The 18,656-nt window shown below is 50.2% G+C and overlaps 1 long non-coding RNA gene across 3 annotated transcripts; it reads right to left on the bottom strand.

Annotated features, from left to right (window-relative positions):
* Positions 1–472: 472 nt before the first annotated feature.
* On the bottom strand, positions 473–5,339 carry LOC102968927. 3 transcript variants are annotated; one of them, XR_006213945.1, is made up of 6 exons: positions 5,264–5,339; positions 5,019–5,181; positions 4,561–4,793; positions 4,230–4,335; positions 3,538–3,608; positions 473–1,351 (listed from the first exon to the last, which is right to left on the bottom strand). It is a non-coding gene; the product is annotated as an uncharacterized LOC102968927 (long non-coding RNA). The 3 variants fall into 3 exon arrangements; XR_444264.3 differs by having other exon boundaries at positions 4,591–4,793; positions 5,019–5,287; XR_444263.3 differs by having other exon boundaries at positions 5,019–5,287.
* Between the last annotated feature and the right edge of the window lie 13,317 nt (positions 5,340–18,656).

The raw sequence follows: 18,656 nt of genomic DNA on the forward strand, positions 1-18,656 counted from the left end.
AGAACTACCATTCTATTTTTAATTTTTGAGGAACCTCCGTACTTTTTTCCAGAATGGCTGCACCAGTTTGCATTCCCACCAACAATGCAAAAGAGATCCTCTTTCTCCACATCCTCACCAACATCTGCTGTTGCCTGAGTTGTTCATGTTAGCCATTCTGACAGGTGTGAGGTGGTGTCTCATTGCGGTTTTGATTTGTATTTCCCTGATGGTGAGTGATGTTGAGCATTTTTTCATGTGTCGGTTGGCCATCTGGATGTCTTCTTTGGAGAAGTGTCTATTCATGTCTTTTGCCCATTTCTTCACTGGATTATTTTTTTTAACATTTATTTATTATTATTGAGAGACAGAGACAGAGCATGAACATGGGAGGGGCAGAGAGAGGAGGAGACAGAGAATCCGAAGCAGGCTCCAGGCTCTGAGCTGTCAGCACAGAGCCCAACACGGGGCCAAAACTCACAAACTGCAAGATCATGACCTGAACCAAAGTCGGATGCCCAATTGACTGAGCCACCCAGGCGTCCCGACACCATCTTTTAACAGAACTGAGGACAAAGATGTTCGCTCTGGGCCTAAACCCGTTTCCTGGGCCTTGGCCCCATCCTTCCTGGTCTAGGGCAGATGCTATATCAGACTCTTTTTTGAGACCTTCTACTCACTGTCCAGTCACCTAAGGACACATCCAAAGGTGAAAGAACATTATCCATGCACCAGATACTGGAAATTCCAGTCTGCTTTACTGAACCCCTGTTCCCAACAGCCTCTACAGTGAAGGGAACCATGGAACATCCCCCCGCGCGCCCCCCCCCCCCCACTGTCTCCACTGCAGTCCTCAGTCTACTCCTTTGTGAACTTTTTACTTCAAAGATTTCCTTGGAGAAATGTTGGGGTTACAGAAAAGGCATCATGTGACTTATCTCAACCTTTCCAGGAATGGATGGACCTCCAATCCTAAGAGACCCCTTGAGTTCTTAAACATTTCTTCATGTTAGATGTTCTTACAACTGATTGTTAAATCTTGTAGATGGCAGTGGGACTCAGTACCAGGTGATAGAGCACCTGCCCGTAACTACACTGTCTAAGGTATGGTGTGTCCTCTCTTTCTAGAAGAAATCTAGAAAGAGATCTTCTAGGAAGAGTAAGATCCCACTTTCAAATGGGCAAGAACTCATGTTACCCAAGGCAATGAACTTGGTTTGTTTTCTTCTTTGCATTTCTGGGAAGTATTTTCTTGTTCCACATCTGACTGGAGAGTGTGATTACGTGAGTTGGAAACCCCTTCTCTGTGGGTATGTTGACAGTGCTCAGAGGGTCCCATCAGCAATGGAAACTGTGCAAGGGTCCGGACACTCTAGAAGCAAAAGAGAAGCAATTCACTGTGGAAAATCATAATAATATAGACTTTCTACGTAAAGTCAACTTCCTGAGGCTCTCACACTATACCTCCCTTACTCTGAGATGAACATATCCGTATTAGTTCCAGAACAAAGAGATTTTTCTCATTTTTTAATCACTGCTTTCCAATTAACACTCCTTAGATTCCAAACTCTGCCGTGATCAAGCCGAGCAGTTTCTGCCTATATGGCCGGGGTTTGGGGCTGTGCCTGCCATCCAAGATTCTGACAGCAGCCATGACCACCTTGACTCTCTCCCTGGACCTCGTCTTTCGGTCTCTGGACTCGACCCCCATGTTTGGAGGCTTGCACGCAGAAAGAGGTATCCCCAAATGAGGAAGTCAATGAAAGATCCACGTTCACATTGTCCACTCCTTTCCCATTCCCTGCACCTGTAGGGCTCTTCTCCGAGGTCATATCAACCTATTTAATCAGCTTCCCTAACTGTACGTTCTTCAGAGGAAAAAAGCAATCCTTCCAATGCTTTATTATTCCTTCATTTCTTTTGGTCAGCCCCCTACGGACGATCCACATGGCCCAACGGAGGAGCACACAACTAGCCTTGCCATCAGATGGGATTCTGCATTTGCCTTCTGGTTCCTCTGGAAAATGGTAATTCTTATTTTATTATTCAGTGTGGTTTTTATTGAGAGGTCAGTTCTTCTTGAGGGGCAGTGATCGAGAGATTTGGTGGAAGCTTGCCCATCTTAGGAATCCAGTTGAAAGAAGACCACGCATTCATTACACAACGCCAGGGGGGTGAGCTCACTTCTGAACATGGCTGGCCCGATCTGGCCTGTCTCTCCAAGCTCCTAGCAGCCCCTTTACAGAATACCTAAATGTCATGCATGTTGGTCATTCTGGCTACCCAACCTTTAAACAACCTTCCCATTTGGGGGGGAACGCCAAAGCAGAGAGGAGGTGGGTCTCCTCTCCCTACTTTAGAAGCCAAAGAGGGCAGAGTTTCTATCTTTGCCCCAGCAACTAGGGAACCATCCTGGGCTTGGCCAATCAGAGGCCCCCTCTGGGGACATGATGTGGTGGATTTGTGTCCAGCAGCACGACGATAGGTGTTTGGGGTGACTGAGCCCCAAACTGGTGTCCAGCAATGACAGCACCAGCGACAGGATCCTAAGCAGACCATCCTGTGTGAAGACCTTGGCTGTGCCTTGCCTCCCGTGATCTCATTCATTTCCCATCACCTGGTTCTCTAGCCCTCTCACTGATTCTGCAAACTGCACAGTAGTCTTCTGGTAAATTCACCTCCTGCTCAGGTCAACCAGAAGAGATCTTCATTGGTTACAGCCAAGAATCTCAACTGGCATGCCAACCCTTCCTTCGCAGACATGTGACCCTGTAACAACTTAGGATGGTGGGCTTGATGGGGCCAGTTCCTGTTCTCAGGTTGACTCTCCCACCAAGTGTGAACTGTTTTACTTTCTTGCAAATCTAGAGGGGCTGTATATACTCCAAGGACAGACCCCAGAGCCTGGCAGACAAGGGCTATGGGACCCCAAGGACACTGGGAGAAGTAACTGGAAGGAGGAGATATATGTTTGTTGGCTTCTCTGCTGACAGGTAGTTGTGTTCATTAAGAACAAATGCAAAGAAACTTGGATATTAATTCTTCTTTAAAAGATAAAGTTTAGGGGCACCTGGGTGACTCAGTCAGTTGAGCGTCCAACCCTTGATCTTGGCTCAGGTTGATCTCATGTTTGTGAGATCAGGCTCCACGTCAGGCTCTGCACCGAGCATGGATCCTGGTTGGGATTGTCTCTCCCTCTCTCTCTGTCCTTCCCCCCTCCCTCAAAATAAATGAATGAACTTCCAAAAAGAAAGAAGTAAAGTTTACTTTGTTTCTCACCCCCAATACAGAAGTAATTCATGCTTATTGTGGAAGATACGGGCAAGAATAAAAAAAGAAGAAAAAAATCGCCTCTCCTTCTACCAGCCACCAATAGCCACTAATGAAATTTCGGTGTGTTTCTTTCTAATATGTTTACCATGAAAACCTCTCCGTAGCTATGCTCATCCTGGTCTATTGCCTGCTAAAACTCTGGAAAGGCCAGAAATATTTCCATTACATGCTGATATCTGTCTCTCGAATATCCCCAGGTGCTAAATAAAAGACAGTAAATACTACCTTTTGGCTGAAAGGAGCATTTCCCAAAATGTGTCCCGTGAAACACTGATTCCTTCATTCATTATCAGCTCCTGTAGATATAATACAAAAAGAGATTTTCTTAAATTTTTTAAATGTTTATTTTTGAGAGAGAGAAAAACAGAGTGTGAGCAGGGGAGGGGCAGAGAGAGAGGGAGACACAGAATCCGAAGCAGCTCCAGGCTCCGAGCTGTCAGCACAGAGCCCGACGTGGGGCTCGAACTCACAAACCATGAGATCACCACCTGAGCCCAAGTCGGATGCTCACCCGACTGAGCCACCCAGGCGCCCCTAAAAAGAGTTTTTCTTGATCAGAAAAGTTTGGGAAATACTGAGCTAAATTTGAACACGTTTCTTTATTGCATGAACCTTCAGAGCTCTGAACACATCAGAGCGCCCTGTGACTCTCAAAGACAGTAGCATTGTCCCAGCATCCTGAGCATAGAAATCCCCTTTGAAAATCTTTTTCTCTGGACCAGTGTTCTGGGGAGCGCTGACCCAGAAAACTTAGACCCTCAGATCATTTTACCTTCCTCCCACATCATCAGTGGATTACCCATTCAGAGTCAGTAGGGGGAAAGGAGAATATATCTCAGATATATAAAAGTGGAATTTGGAAAATAAATAGCAGGACGGGGCCTAGGAACTAATCGTTCCTTTGCTGATTTATTTACCTGTAAGGACGTGTCCAAGGGAACGAGGTTTACAGACAAGCGTCACAATTGATGCCCGAGAGCCCGAAGACCAGAGCCACGCTGCATTCTAAGCGAGCGATCTCATCTGGAGAAATGTTGCTGCGTAAATGACTTTATCCACGTTTAGCTGGAAAATCCAATTAACTTACTAGAAGCCTGCATTACCAGACTAAGGAGATTAACTTCCTGTTACTCAGTATCATTTTAGTACTTTCCCCCTCCCCTAAAAAAGGACTGTTCCGTATGACCAAAAAGAATTTTTTTTTTTAAAATAACGCTCACTAGGACAAAGGAGAAAACAGAAACACACAGAAGTACGAGAAAAGCAGGACATCCTCACTGGAACACAGCACGGTGGACAGGAGAACCTTCGGGCAGAAGTCCTGTGCCTGCCCTGTCCCTTTCCCAGCCATACTCATGTCTGGTCAGACTCCACGTGGAATCTGCCAGAGCGTCTGGGGGTTCGGCCTCAGAAGAGGAATGCAAACACGGCTTCTTCCATTAAGCCGACGAGTCTGAATGCCCATTGGACAGATGCAGAAACTGAGGAGAACAAGAAGTTTTAAAAAAGCTTTAAAAAGCTTAAAAGCGGGTGACGTCTCCTAACACACACTCTGTGTACCACCTTGGGGACCGCCCTGTGAACTTGCTTTGTGCCAAAAACCCGGCTGCGAGACCCCCGTGATGCTCCTGAGCTCGGTGTCTGTCTTTTTGGGGACAAACCTAAGTGTTTGGGAAAGTCTGGGAATTACCAGGGTTCAAAAGTACCTTCTTTCTGTGAAGGAGCCCATAGGATATGCTGGAGAAGCTTCCGGATTTTCAGCCGGAGATCTTCCCCCTGCTTCTGTTTCCGCAGACCCCCGTCCCTGAGCCGGACAGTGAGAGCTCCGGGCGGCCCTCCGGAGGGAAGTGGAATCTGAGAATGTCCGAGCTGGAAAGGACCTTAAATGATCATCGTGGTGAGCCCAACCCCCTCCGTTTACAGATCCAAACACACGGAGCCCGGAACCCACCAGAATTCGAGAGTGAATGTGCTCCCCCCGCCCTTCTTCTATTTGTGTGCGATTTTCCCATGGCAGCCGGCCAAAGCATCTACATCAGTAACGTCTGGGGGATTTACGAGGCCACGCGATCCGCCGGGTTTCTACGCAGACCTAAACAGGAAACCCACACAAGGAAATGCTCTTTGTGTTGGCAGGCCGAATTCCCAGGATGCTTTCGCCAGAGTGGCCTGGCTGGGACGAAACAAGGGCTTGGCCCAACAAACGCCCTTAGATCTGGTGGCAGGGGTGCCCTCCCCACCCCACCCCCACCTCGGCCACCCGCTCCCCACCCCCAGGCCTGTGCTCATTATAATGAGAACAGGATTTGCCTCTCTCAGACCTCGACTTAGGGTTGCTCCGAGGTCGGGGCGCCTGGGTGGCCCAGTCGGTTAAGCATCCGACTGCGGCTCGACTGCGGCTCGGGCCACGATCTCGCGGTTCGTGAGTTCAAGCCCCGCGTCGGGCTCTGTGCTGACGGCTCGAGGCCCGGAGCCTGCTTCGGATTCTGTGTCTCCCTCTCTCTGCCCCTCCCCGGCTCACACTCTGTCTCTCTCACAAAAATACATAAAAACATAAAAAAAAAAAAAAAAAAGGTGGCTCCCAGATCTTGATGCTGAATAGGGGTCCGTCGCTTCCGAGACACCCACCCCTCTTGAGTTCAAGGCTTTGCTTGTCCTCACCTGCGTGAAATCAGTTAACATGGGGAAGTCAGGCGTCCCGCTCACGCCCATCCTAGTCTTTCTGCCTGTTGCTTTTTGTCCCAGAAGATGCCTTAGGGCCAAAAAATTACTGGCATTTCCCAGCCAAGGGACAGCCAGATGCCTCTGGGTCCCTCTGAATCATCACGTGTGTCACCCGGCTCTGTCCTCCTTTGCTGCACCCCCAGCCCAGAGTCCTGCCACATCTCGACTCCCCACGTCGTCGGTCCATCTGCCCTCGTGTCTAGCCATTCCGGCCCACGGTGGCGTTTTTAGTTCTTTTCAGCTCCCCACGGACGATTCGAAACTTAAGAGACTGTTGCTCGGGGCTGGACAGGAAGGAAGCGTGTGGATGGTTCGCAGAACAGAACAGTGGTGCTGGTGACCTGTTCCCCTCCTCAGGCGTCCCCTCGGGCTGACACCAAAAATAGACTCTGTTCTCTTTGGTTGCCCCCCCACGTCCCCCCGGGGGAAAGAAGACACAGGCTTCTGGGGAGCCCGCACTATTATTGGGGACTGACTGTCTTTCAGGAATTACCAGATGTTGGGAGAGGATAAAGTGTCATTTCCTCTAACAAATAGTCTGGGCATCTGTGCATTTCCTTCCGAGCCAGCTTTTTGAAGAACGTGATGTGGTGATGACGAAGGACAAATCACTCCGGCTTCCACTCTCGGGTACTGGGGGGGGGGGGGGGGGGGGGGGGGGAGCTCGCCAAACCCTTTGGTTCCAATTCTCCATTAAGAAACTGTTTGTGGGGGCGCCTGAGTGACTCAGTTGGTTAAGCACGCGACTCTTGGTTTCAGTGCAGGTCATGATCTCACAGTTTACAGCTTCGAACCCCGCATAGGGCTCTACGCTCACAGCACGAAGCCTGCTTGGGATTCTCTCTCTCCCCCTCTCTCTGCTTCTCTCCAGCTCAAGCTCTCCCTCAACGTAAATAAACATAAAAAAATAACTTAAAAAAAAAAGAAAAGGAACTGTTTCTGTCCTCTGCATGCATAGGTGACACTGTAAGGGGACAGCACAGGTAGTGGTTAAAGGCAAGGGCTCTAGACACAAGATAAAGGCACTAAGGGAAACGCACAAGGAACCAAGAATGCTGGGAGGAGAGTTGGAGTAATGAAATTGTCCATCCATCCCCCACATCGGTGGTCTCTGTGGTGGACAGGCATAGGCCGCCTTACTGGGAAACTTGTCCCCCACACGGCCAGCCCTACTGAGTCTGAAACTCTGGGGTTGAAGCACCCTCTTCTGAGCCTTCCAGCTCGTTCTGACGGACCCTCACGCTTGAGAATCCCTGACGCGTCTAGATGTGCATTAGGGGTTGCTCAGAAGGCAGGAGAGAAAAGATGGTTACCCAAGAAAATGCTTCAGCAACCCTGCAGAGGTGAGATTTATAGGTGAGGCTATCTTGGAAAGAAAAGGATCCCAGAACTAGAAATGAAGTGACTGCAAAGAAAATAGTTAAAGAGGGGCGCCTGGGGGGCTCAGTCGGTTAAACGTCTGACTTTGGCTCTCACCGTTCCCAAGTTCAAGCCCCGCGTTGGGCTCTGTGCTGACAGCTCAGAGCCTGGAGCCTGTTTCAGATTCTGTGTCTCCCTCTGGCGCTCTGTCCCTTCCCCGCTTATGCTCAGTCTCTGTCTCTCAAAAATAATAAAGTAAACATTAAAAAAAGAAAAAGTTAAAGATCTAACCGTCCCTTGTTGCTTATACTGGACCAATTTGTAGCCCTTCTAGAATATGGTTTAATGGCTAAAAGTATATTCATAGAATATTTTTCAGTTTAAAATTTTTCTAGTGTTTATTTATTTATTTTTGAGAGAGAGAGAGAGACAGAGACAGAGCATGAGCAGGGGAGGAGCAGAGAGAGAGAGGGAGACACAGAATCTGAAGCAGGCTCCAGGCTCTGAGCTGTCAGCACAGAGCCTGACGCGGGGCTCGAACCCACAAACCGCGAGATCATGACCTGAGCCGAACCGGCTGAACCACCCAGGCACCCCATAATATATTTCAGTTTACATAAAATGTACAATGTGGGCCCAATTATGTAAAATGTATGTGGATATCCATTGATACATAGGGAAAATGTTAGAAAATTACCCATCAAAATGTTAACAGTGATCATTTTCCGGTGATGGATTCTGGATCCTTTTTATTTTATCCTGTAAGCTTTTCTGTGTATGCCCCCAACTTTCCCATAATAAATACGTATTTTTATAACCAAACCTTTTTTTTTTTTTTTTCCCAATAAAGCAACGAGCTTGTTGGGTCAAAACAGTCCTTTAGACAAATCTGCATGGCCCTCTGCAGAGGCCAGCTCTCCAAGAATTTATGTCACACGATAATCAGCACCACCTGTTACGCTGGTGCTAAAACGGGGCCTGAAGAACAACATAAAAAGAGACTGTGAAACTCATCAGCTCCAGTTCAAACCCGAGCAGCAGGGAGAGCCCACCAGAGGCACCTGCCGCTCCCGCCTCCGGGCGCCTGGGAGTGCGGATCGGATCCCGGTGCTGGGTGGTTCTCAGCATGGGGGAGGGAGGGGGGGGGCGATGCCCCTCTCTGCCCGGGGCTTTGTTCACAAGCTGGGTGCCTCTCAGTTTTGACACCCCAGATTTCCAAGCGGGGATAAGCTTGCGGCAAACACAGAACAAAACAAAAACACTGAAAGAGCCCTTAAAAGCCTAGAAAGGAAGAAAGGACAATGGAACGTGATGTAAGGGCCGCTGAACAGCCAGTGACTCAGCGCTTCTGTGCCATCAACACCAGCTGCAGCCCCGGGGTGGCCGAGGTGGCAGCTCACAGAACAGCCACACACACACACACACACACACACACACACACACTGTGCAAACACCCCACTGCCTGGAGCGAAGCAAAAACTCCAGCCTGTGCTGCTGACATCTCTGCGGCCACCACCCTGGCAGAATGTTTAAGGACGGTCCCCGTTAATTCGGCTTCCTATTAACACCTTTTATCACGACTCTTTCCCTAAGGAGCTGGACACGTGTCTCGGGGGGGCAGATTCCCCAAACGGGAGCCAGTGTCTGCCTGCGAGGAGGGCTGTGTCTCACTCTGCCTCTGAAACGTCACAGGATGAAATTTGGTTAGTGGGGAAGATTGCCCTCTCCCCCCCCCCAACCCCCCACTGTTGGCCTCTCGGGGAGGCTGGGCTGGGAGGGGGGACGAGGGAGGGTGTGTGCTCAGTCCTCACCCTTTGTGAGTCCGGGGAAGGGGCCGCAAGAAGACTCGCACAGACTCAGGATGGGAGTGGGATCTGTCCCAGGGAATTTTGACTCGGGCGATAGCTCTGTCTGGAAATGTATCATCTTATTAAAAGTTGCATTTTTAAGCCAGGCCTTCACCACGGTTCAGAGTGGGTTGAAGGAACCCCTCCCACGGCTGGGGCTGGTCCCCACTCCTGCCAGACGCCTGGGCTGCCACGGGGCCCGCCCCGCGGAACTCAGCACAGTGGGCTGGTCCCCGCCGCTCCCATTAACCAACGAATCCCCGGCCCACCAGCTCCCCTCTTCTTGTCCCTCTTCTTGTCCCCTGCTGCTCCTTCAACATGGATTCCCCAGGGGAAGCTCTTTCCTGCCCTCACGTGAAAACCCGCATGAGTTCCAGAAAGTCTCTGCTCCCTCCGAGGTATGAGATCATTCCATGGATGGACGTTCGGATCACAAAACACAGCCTTGTTTCAGAAACTGGGTGTCTGGGCCAAGTATCCAGCATGTCAACGTTGTAATAGTCACCCCAAAGTGGCGCTTCCCAGCACTTCCTGAGCCCAGGGCACCCGGAAGGAGCAGAGGTCAGCAGATGGCAGGATCTTAACAGGCCCTCTAAGGACGCGGGGAGACAGTTGAAGGGACTCTCCTTCCTAGGTCTGTCCATTTGCTTGTTTTTGTCTCATTTAGGCACCCGATGCCATCCTCAAGCTGTGGGCTGCTCTCCCCACACAGAACCTCCCTCCTACATTTCCCTCATCCCCTCACCTCTCAGGCCAACCGTTGGATCGAATTTAGAAGGTCTCCCGGCCTGCCGTCTCCCTCCTGGGCCCACGCAGGCTGGACCCTGCGCTCCGTGGGGTGCACGTCTTTCTCAAATGCAGCCCCTACTTTCTCTTTCTCTGCCTCTTCCCACTGCTAAGGCCACTGGAACTTTCTCAGCAGGTCCCCAGAGGCAGGTCTCCGAGTAGATCTTCTCTCTTCTCTCGCAAGATGTGATGATAAGGAGCTAATAGCCCGCCCCAGGGAGGGCGGTACAATCGTAACTTTCCTCCCAAGGCCCCCTCTCCTTTTTCTTGATCCTTCTATAGCCCTTCATGGAGGAAGGTTTTCAGGGGCTGTGAAAACCAGTTTCCGGATATTTCCTTTGAAGGTCTGCCTATCGTCTGTGTGACAATCCACCTGCCTCCAACGAATATACTATTCAGCCAGCACCTGTGTGAACACCTGCAAGGTTGTCCTGTACAGAATGGGAATAATACGACGTGCCCCGCTAAGCCTGCCAGTCTGAGTACGTGGCCCTTAGACGAAAGCAGTGTTGACCTCCACCTACTAACGGTGCTATGAACCCAGTTTGCTTTTAATTTCTCATAATTTTGAGGCCAGAAACCCTTATCCTATCCTACACAGTGTGGAAAACCCTTCCGTATTTTTAAATTTGCATTTTCGAATATAAGCTATAGTTTGTAACTCCTTTTTTGTTCACTAAAGAAACTTTTCTGGCAGTTCCTTTTTTTTTAATTAACTTATTTATTTTGAGAGAGAGAGCAGGAGCAGGGCAGAGAGAGAGAGAGAGGGAGAGAGAGAATCCCAAGCAGGGTCTGCTCTGTCGGGACAGAGCCCGACGCGGGGCTCGATCTCACCAACCATGAGATCGTGACCTGAGCTGAGATCAAGAGTCGGCTGCTCACCTGACTGAGTCACCCAGGTGCCCTTATTGTTTGTAGTTCTTTTTTTAAAATTGTATTTATTTATTTATTTACGTGTTTATTTGTTTATTTATTTTTGAGAGAGAGCGCGCGTGGGTGAGCGAGGTGCAGAAGGAGAGAGCGTGGAGCCCAGAGGGGGCCTGAGCTCACCCACCGTGGGGCCCGAACTCACAAACCATGAGATCGTGACCTGAGCCAAGGTCGGATGCCCAAACGACGGAGCCCCCCAGACGCCCCTAGTTTGTAAGTCTTAATATTCAACAATAGATATTATTACACCCTAAAAAACTACTATCTGATCTCCTCGCCCCCCAGAAATGTCGGGATTTGGACGAGACCAGAGGCCAAGCTGTGGTGATGGGCTCACCTTCGCGGGTGTGCTGGAGTCTGTGTGCATGTGTTCCCAGCTCCCAAGTTCTGGAATATCACACTGGTAGCTGGAAATTGGCCACGGACAGAGTATTTCCCCTACGGAAACGAGCCGATGCTGCCAGTCAGATCTTCCTCCCCCTTCCCCACCCAAAGCTGATTTTTGAACACTGACCAACATACCACTGCATGAAATTATCATGCAATAAATGTTACAGCTCGATATGGCCAATATCTGGAGCCTTCACGTGACATGGCTGGAAGATAAGACTCTGGGTAGAGCCATGGTAAAGAACAGAGCAGAAGAATGGAGACTTCTCACGCAGGAGCATGCCTGAAAGTGGGCTCAGGGGCGCCTGGGTGGCTCAGTCGGTTGAGCTTCCGACTTCGGCTCAGGTCACGATCTCACCGTCTGTGAGTTCGAGCCCTGCGTCGGGCTCTGTGCTGACAGCTCAGAGCCTGGAGCCTGCTTCGGATTCTGTGTCTCCCTCTCTCTCTGACCCTCCCCTGCTCATGCTCTGTCTCTCTGTCTCAAAAGTAAAATAAAACAGGGCGCCTGGGTGGCTCAGTCGGTTAAGCGGCCGGCTTCGGCTCAGGTCATGATCTCGCGGTCTGTGAGTTCGAGCCCCGTGTCAGGCTCTGTGCTGACAGCTCAGAGCCTGGAGCCTGTTTCAGATTCTGTGTCTCCCTCTCTCTGACCCTCCCCCATTCATGCTCTGTCTCTCTCTGTTTCAAAAATAAATAAGCATTAAAAAAATTAAAAATAAAATTAAATTAAATTAAAAATTAAAAAAATTAAAATGATAAATACATTTAAAAAAAGAAAAAAAGAAAGTGGGCCCAAAGACCGGCCCAAGGGAAGGACAATGGGTTCTCAGGGCCCGAGGAAGCACCTGTTTTCTGGGAAAAGTATTTTCCTAACAGAGGGGGGAGAGGAGTGGGTGTGTGCTCCTCAGAGCGAGAACTCAGGCTGGGAGGGCTCGAGGGACCCACAGTGGCCCCATTTTTCAGGCCTACACGAGCCTCGGCTCCCGCAGGTCTTTGCCAGTGTCAGAAGCAGGGACGGCCACTCCAGCCCCACACGTGGCCTCTGTGGCCCCTCAGCTGTGCTCAACCCTCTGGCCTTTGAAGGCAGCAGAATCTAGGCTAGTGAAGGCGGCTCCACGAGGAGGGAACAGAGCGGGCATCAGTAGCCATCTGCGATGGCGGAAGCTTCCCGGGAGATGGCGGGGCCAGGTGAGCCTTGGCGTCTGCCCTCCGCACGCGGGCGGTCTGGGTGTTTGCTCATCTGGCTTGACATCTTAGCCCAGGGCAGTGAGGATGGGCCAGGCTCGGAGCACGGGGACGGGGCTGGTGAGGGCCCCGGACTCAGGGTATGAACGGCCAGCTCCTGACTGTGACAGTTATGGTGCTCCCCGGAATGGCCGAGGAACAGAGGACAGCCTGTCACTAAACGGTGACACAGGCTGTGGCGGTGACCCAGTGAGGGAGCGGTTTGGCAGGTTCCTGACAGAGCATTAGCGTGCTGGGGGGACAAGACCATACGGATGGATGGCCTGTGCGGACCCGCCCCCCCGAGGCCCATCGGAGAATCCATCTGTCGCCTTGATTGCTAAGGCAGGAAAACGCCGATGCGTCGGATCTGGTCCGTTTTCTGTATTTCTGCAGAATTTGTTTTCTTCTTGGACTTACTATCTTTACAGAAACTAGGTCTAATTGGATGGGGTTTTTTTGTTTGTTTCCTACCAGCTACGTAGAGTCCCGTTAACTTCTAATACCGTTAGAGAGTCTCAATTATATGAGAAATTAAGCAAACCGTGCCATTCTTAAAAATGTTTAAATTTCCACGAAAGTCGCCTTGACCTGGTTTTCTCTTGTCTTCTCGGGGCACAGAGTCCCTGACAATGACACCTTATTGCTTACGGCAGAAGACCGGGAGACACAGGGCAGCAGGACTCAAAACTGAGGAGGGGCAGAGCCTGAAAGGAGCCGTTTCTTCCTTTCTGGTCACATACTACAGAGGAAAGAAGTTGCCAAACATTAGATATGTTCGTATTTATTTATTTATTTGTTTATTTATTATTTTTTCAGTTAAAGGGACAGAGGGAGAGAGAGAGAGAGAGAGAGAGAGAGAGAGAGAGAGAGAGAATCCCAAGCAGGCTCCCTGCTCAGCATGGAGCCCGACGCGGGGCACGATCCCATGACCCTGGGATCACGACCTGAACCTTAATCAAGTGTCGGACGCTCAACCGACCGAGCCCCCCAGATGCCCCTTTGTGTGCTTTATAAATATCAACTAAGGAGAGTACAGCCATGAGGAAGGGGAAACTAAATTCCAGTGGAAAGATGAGCATTTGGTTTGAATGTCGGATATGCAACAGCTTTGTCAGGGAGTAGTGATAAAGTATATATTTTGACATCCGAATTTTGAAAAGTAGGGAAGCCCAAAGCTGTTGTAAGGAGTCTCAGAGCAATGCCTCCAACCCCAACCAGGCATTCTTAGACTGTAAATGGTCATTATTCCAGATCTGGAGGTAACACGACTAAGTTTACAACGTCAGACCCCACTTTGACTTTCCATTGAATCCTACTCAGGACAGAGGTCTCTGGCCCCAATCCAGCCTGTTGGGGCTGACGAGGATTCTACTAGACCAACTTATAGCCTCTCTGAGCTTATTTGAATGGGTGGAGAAAGAGACCAAGACTGGGCCTCGGCCCCCAAATTGTTATATCTGTTACTATACTACCATCTAATGGCAAGGTGCGTTAAAACAAATACCACCTAGTCTAGGGACTACTGGCTTAAAATTGCTTTCCATGGCAAAGAGTTACAATGTATCTCCCTGTCCCTCCAGATCAGCCAGCAAATGGTCCCCCTAGCTCACAGAAATTGGCCCTGGTACAGAGAAGGTAATGAAGCCTCCAATCTGACTCTGAGAAAAGATTGTGTAAGCATCAGTGAGGACGGAAAGATTTCTAAAACACTCCCACAGGGGTGCAAGGTAAGCGAGAACTATTTTAAGACAGTTGTTGTTTAAACTGTCCTATAGATGAGAATTTCAGAATAACAGAAGGAGCCGTAGGATACAATACGTTTAACAGGAATTATTATCTCATAGAGGAGGCTAAAAATTTAAACGTAACCCTATGCAGAAACTCTCCACTGCTCTAAAAATAAAGTCCCACTGCACAAATCAAGTTTCGTTGCTATATAAGAAAACAATGATATATCACCAGCCCTCTGCCCTCTGCTCCTGCTCGTCAAGATTTTAGATCACTAAAATTTTCCTCCCAGTGCTAAACGTTGGAAGTGGAGATTGTTTGGGGGAAATGTTCTCAGCGATGAAAATAAAGACTGCCTCTTCCTCTCCCCCATGCCGTCCCACGTCTCCAAACACACAGGACACGCATATCAAGGATTTTTCCACTTCCTGAGCAGTTCTGTTAGTGTCACCAATAACTCAACACTCAATCACATCAGAAGGCAGCCGGAGCCCCGAGAACTCTGGGTACAACTAGTGGGTCCACCGTGCATGGAGGTTTGCTGTGGAACCCCCAAGACTCCATGGGGCTGAAGGCTGGCGTTGATCGATGACAACAGACACTCGGTCAACTTGAGGAAGACGAAGTGCCATGGGATTGGGATACCCTGAAATAGGGCTCAGACACCAGTTACACCGTGCAATTGTGAGAAATATCATTAGTAGACTGACGACAACCTAGTAACGCAAATTGCGAGCTGACTTCCAACCAGAGAAGGGGGCAGGGGTCACCATTAGACCAGAGAAAATACTGTCTGGGTTGAGATCCACACTGATGTGCCCCTTCCCCAGCTTTTGGAGCACAGAGTAGTAGAAAGGTGTGCTTTTAGGTTATAAGCATTCCTAGGAGCACAGAACGGTACAAAACTCCCACATGTCCTCCCCTCTTGCCCTTCTCTCACCCCAGGACACAGGCAAGACAAAACCAGCAGGCACGCCTTATGAATCAGCGATTTCCTTTCTTTCGATTTAAAATTTTTTTTATATATTTATTTATTATTTTGAGAGAGAGAGACAGAGACAGAGCGTGAGCAGGAGAGGGGCAGAGAGAGAGGGAGACACAGAATCCGAGGCAGGCTCCAGGCTCCGAGCTGTCAGCACAGAGCCCGACGCGAGGCTCGAACTCACGAACCGCGAGATCATGACCTGAGCCGAAGTCGGACACTTAACCGACTGAGCCACCCAGGCGCCCCTAAATCAGCAATTTCCTACCTGTTGACCCCAACCAGGAGCTTCACCTAGGAGCTTATTAGAAATGCAGATTCTCCAGCTGGAGCCTAGTCCTACTGAACAGGAAACTCCGGGGTGAGCACAGAAGTCTGTTTTAACAGATGCCGCGGGTGGCTGTGGTGCAGCCGTGGGCTTTGAGAAACACTGATGCAAGAGGCGCACCGGGCCCAGTTTGGCGGTTGACAGACGGCAAACGAGGCTGTGGCCAAGTCTACTTAGAGCTTGAAGCTCTGGAATCAACACTTTGGCCCTGTGTCCGAGCTCCCTCGGGCCGAGCGATGTGCCATCTTGGTCCAGTCCAGCCTGGCAGCTTCCGCAGGGTCTGTCCGCCTCTGACATAAGCAGGCTTATTCTGCCTGGGAACGGGCCCAAAGCCACGGGAGCAAAACTAGTAGCCCTCGGTGGAGTTCAGCAGAGAGGTCCCCTGGGACACTATATCTCCCTTTTGTTTTTTAATCTTTAGAACCAGTGATTTGCTTCCAGGTCCAGCAAGAATGGTTGGCAAGCACGGTTGTTAGGTGGGAGGACTGGCCCAGAACACGGAGATCTCTTTTGTGCCCAGGAGGAAACGGTGAGGTCCCGCTAACGGCTCAGGAACTGAGATAGCAGCTGGCCTACCAAGGTCCCCTCGGGAAGAGGACAGAGAGCAATGTATTTGAGGGGTTCTTTTTTTTCTGGCAAAGTTACAAAAACGTCCAAATAATACTTTAAAACCCATATTCCCACCACCTGGAATTAATAACTATTAACATTGTGGGGCGTCTGGGTAGCTCAGTCGGTTAAGCATCCGACTTCGGCTCAGGTCATGATCTCACGGTTCGTGAGTTTGAGGCCTGAGTCGGGCTCTGTGCTGACAGCTCAGAGCCTGGAGCCTGCTTTGGATTCTGTGTCTCCCTCTCTCTCTGTCCTCTCCTGCTCCCGCTCTGTTCCTCTCTCTCTCGAGAATAAATAAGCATTTAAAAAATTAGTAAAATTGTGCCAGATTAAGAGCCTTTTTTTTTTTTAATGTTTACTTATTTTTTGAGAGAGAGAGAGAGACAGAGCACGAGTGGGGGAAGAACAAAGAAAGAGGGAGACACAGAATCGGGAGCAAGCTCCAGGCTCTGAGCTGTCAGCGCGGAGCCCGACACGGGGCTCGAACTCACTACCCTTGAGATCGTGACCTGAGCCAAAGTCGGATGCTTAACTGATGGTGCCACCCAGGCGCCCCTAAAAGGCTGTTTTTTGAAGTTGTGAAGTTACAACATATAAGCTGGGTGAGCACAGAGCAGCCAGAATAATTTTTAACAAAGAACGTTCTTTTATCAGAAAACATTTCGACTATGAGGTTTCCACATAGCTGCTAATAATAACTTGTAAATTTGCCTAGCTGGAGGCTGGAGAATTGGAATTTACCAATAACAAAGAGCAGAAAAATAGCTGAAGAGGAAGCCAGCTCTTTTCCTTGGGAATAAACACAACCTGCTTTCGAACAACCCTCCCCTTGCCTCCGAAGAGAGCAGGAAAGAAGTCGGGCTAGTCCAAGAGAAATCAGGCTGCAGATCATTAAAGCCTAAGGCTTCTCCACCCCTGATTGTGGAGTTGGAGCCAAATGCAGGAAGCTCTAAGAGACAACTGCCACCAAGGGCACACCCCTCCCTAGCTGACCTTAAACTATGTGTGGTGTCACCCAGCAAAGCCAGGAAGACCGTAAAAAGGTGTGCTGAAGTCATGAGCCACTAGTCCTTGTCCCCAAGGGTGGGGAGAGGGTGAAGGTGAGAAGGCTGGAGGGCTGGTCACCAAAGAGGACAAAGCCATGTGGGCTGAGCTGGCCAAGGAGCAGGTGGGAAGGGCCACCACCCTCGCTCTGACCCAGTTTCCCAGCCACCATGGCTGCCCCTGGAGCAACATTCAGAAGCTCCGAAAAGAAATCACCCGCGGCACTGAAGACCTGCCTTCTGTTCTTCGATAAACTCGTTCCACCCCTAAGGGGGGAAAAATACGTATTAAAATCCTCATCTTCCCACTTAACCGCACCTGAGAAACTCATGCCTGCTTAGACAAGCCCATCTCCCCAGCAGGCAGAACAAAGGTGGGAGACGGGGTCAGGGGAGTTGTTTGGTCTGTGCGAGAGGGCGGGGGTGCCTGGGCCAGATCCCCGCTGGATGCCTCCCCTTTGTGCACGTATTGGTAAACTGAATATACTCAGGGCGCCTGGGGGGCTCAGTCGGTTAAGCGTCCGACTCTTGGTCTCAGGTCATGATCTCGCAGTTTCATGAGTTCAAGCCCCTCATCAGGCTCTGTGCTGACAGTGTGGAGCCTGCTTGGGATTCTCTCTCCCTCCCTCTCTCTCTGCCCCTCCCTCCCTCACGCTGTCTCTGTCTCCCTCGGAATAAAGAAATAAACTTCAAAAAGAAAAAGAAAAAAGAAACGAACGTACGCATTGGAGAATTTAGCAAGTTAAGCATGCGGCTCTCGGCGGCCCCCCCCCCCCCGACAGGTGCACAGCTCCGTTTCTATCAGCCGGTGCCCCGCTCATCGGAGAGACACTATGCACCATCCCCGTCACAGGCCTTACGACGACCACCAACCCCCCACCCACCCACCACACACACGCTGCTTGGGCGTCTTCCCAGATCCCTCAGCACCTCTTTAGAGGCCGTGGAAGCCTGTTGGCCGCTGTCAGCGCATGGTGTCGAGGAAGCCTGCGGAAACGTTCAGGCCCATCAAAAGCCAATAACAAGAAATGGGCTTTTCACCTGGTTTCCTGTGGAAAAAATAATACCGAGGGGGAGAAGGGGGAGAAGGGGGAGGGTAGGATCCGCATGTGGGTGGATGTGAACACTCTGTCCTCATCTCTTTCAGCCGATACACACGTGCGGTACCCGCGATGTGCAAAGCTCTGGGCGAGATTCTGACAACAAACATGAGTGAGACACAGCCCCCCCGACCTCCAGGAGCTCACGATCCGGGGTGGGGGGCGGGAATCACACATACAAACTCGAAAATCGTATCATAAGTTCTGTGATAAAGGCTCATTCATCGCGTCAACAAAGATTTATTGTGCACAATGTGCCAGCCGCAAGTATGAACAAATAATTTTGAGAGC

Source organism: Panthera tigris, chromosome F3 (assembly GCF_018350195.1).
Source record: "Panthera tigris isolate Pti1 chromosome F3, P.tigris_Pti1_mat1.1, whole genome shotgun sequence".
NCBI classification, from domain to species: Eukaryota; Metazoa; Chordata; class Mammalia; order Carnivora; family Felidae; genus Panthera; species Panthera tigris.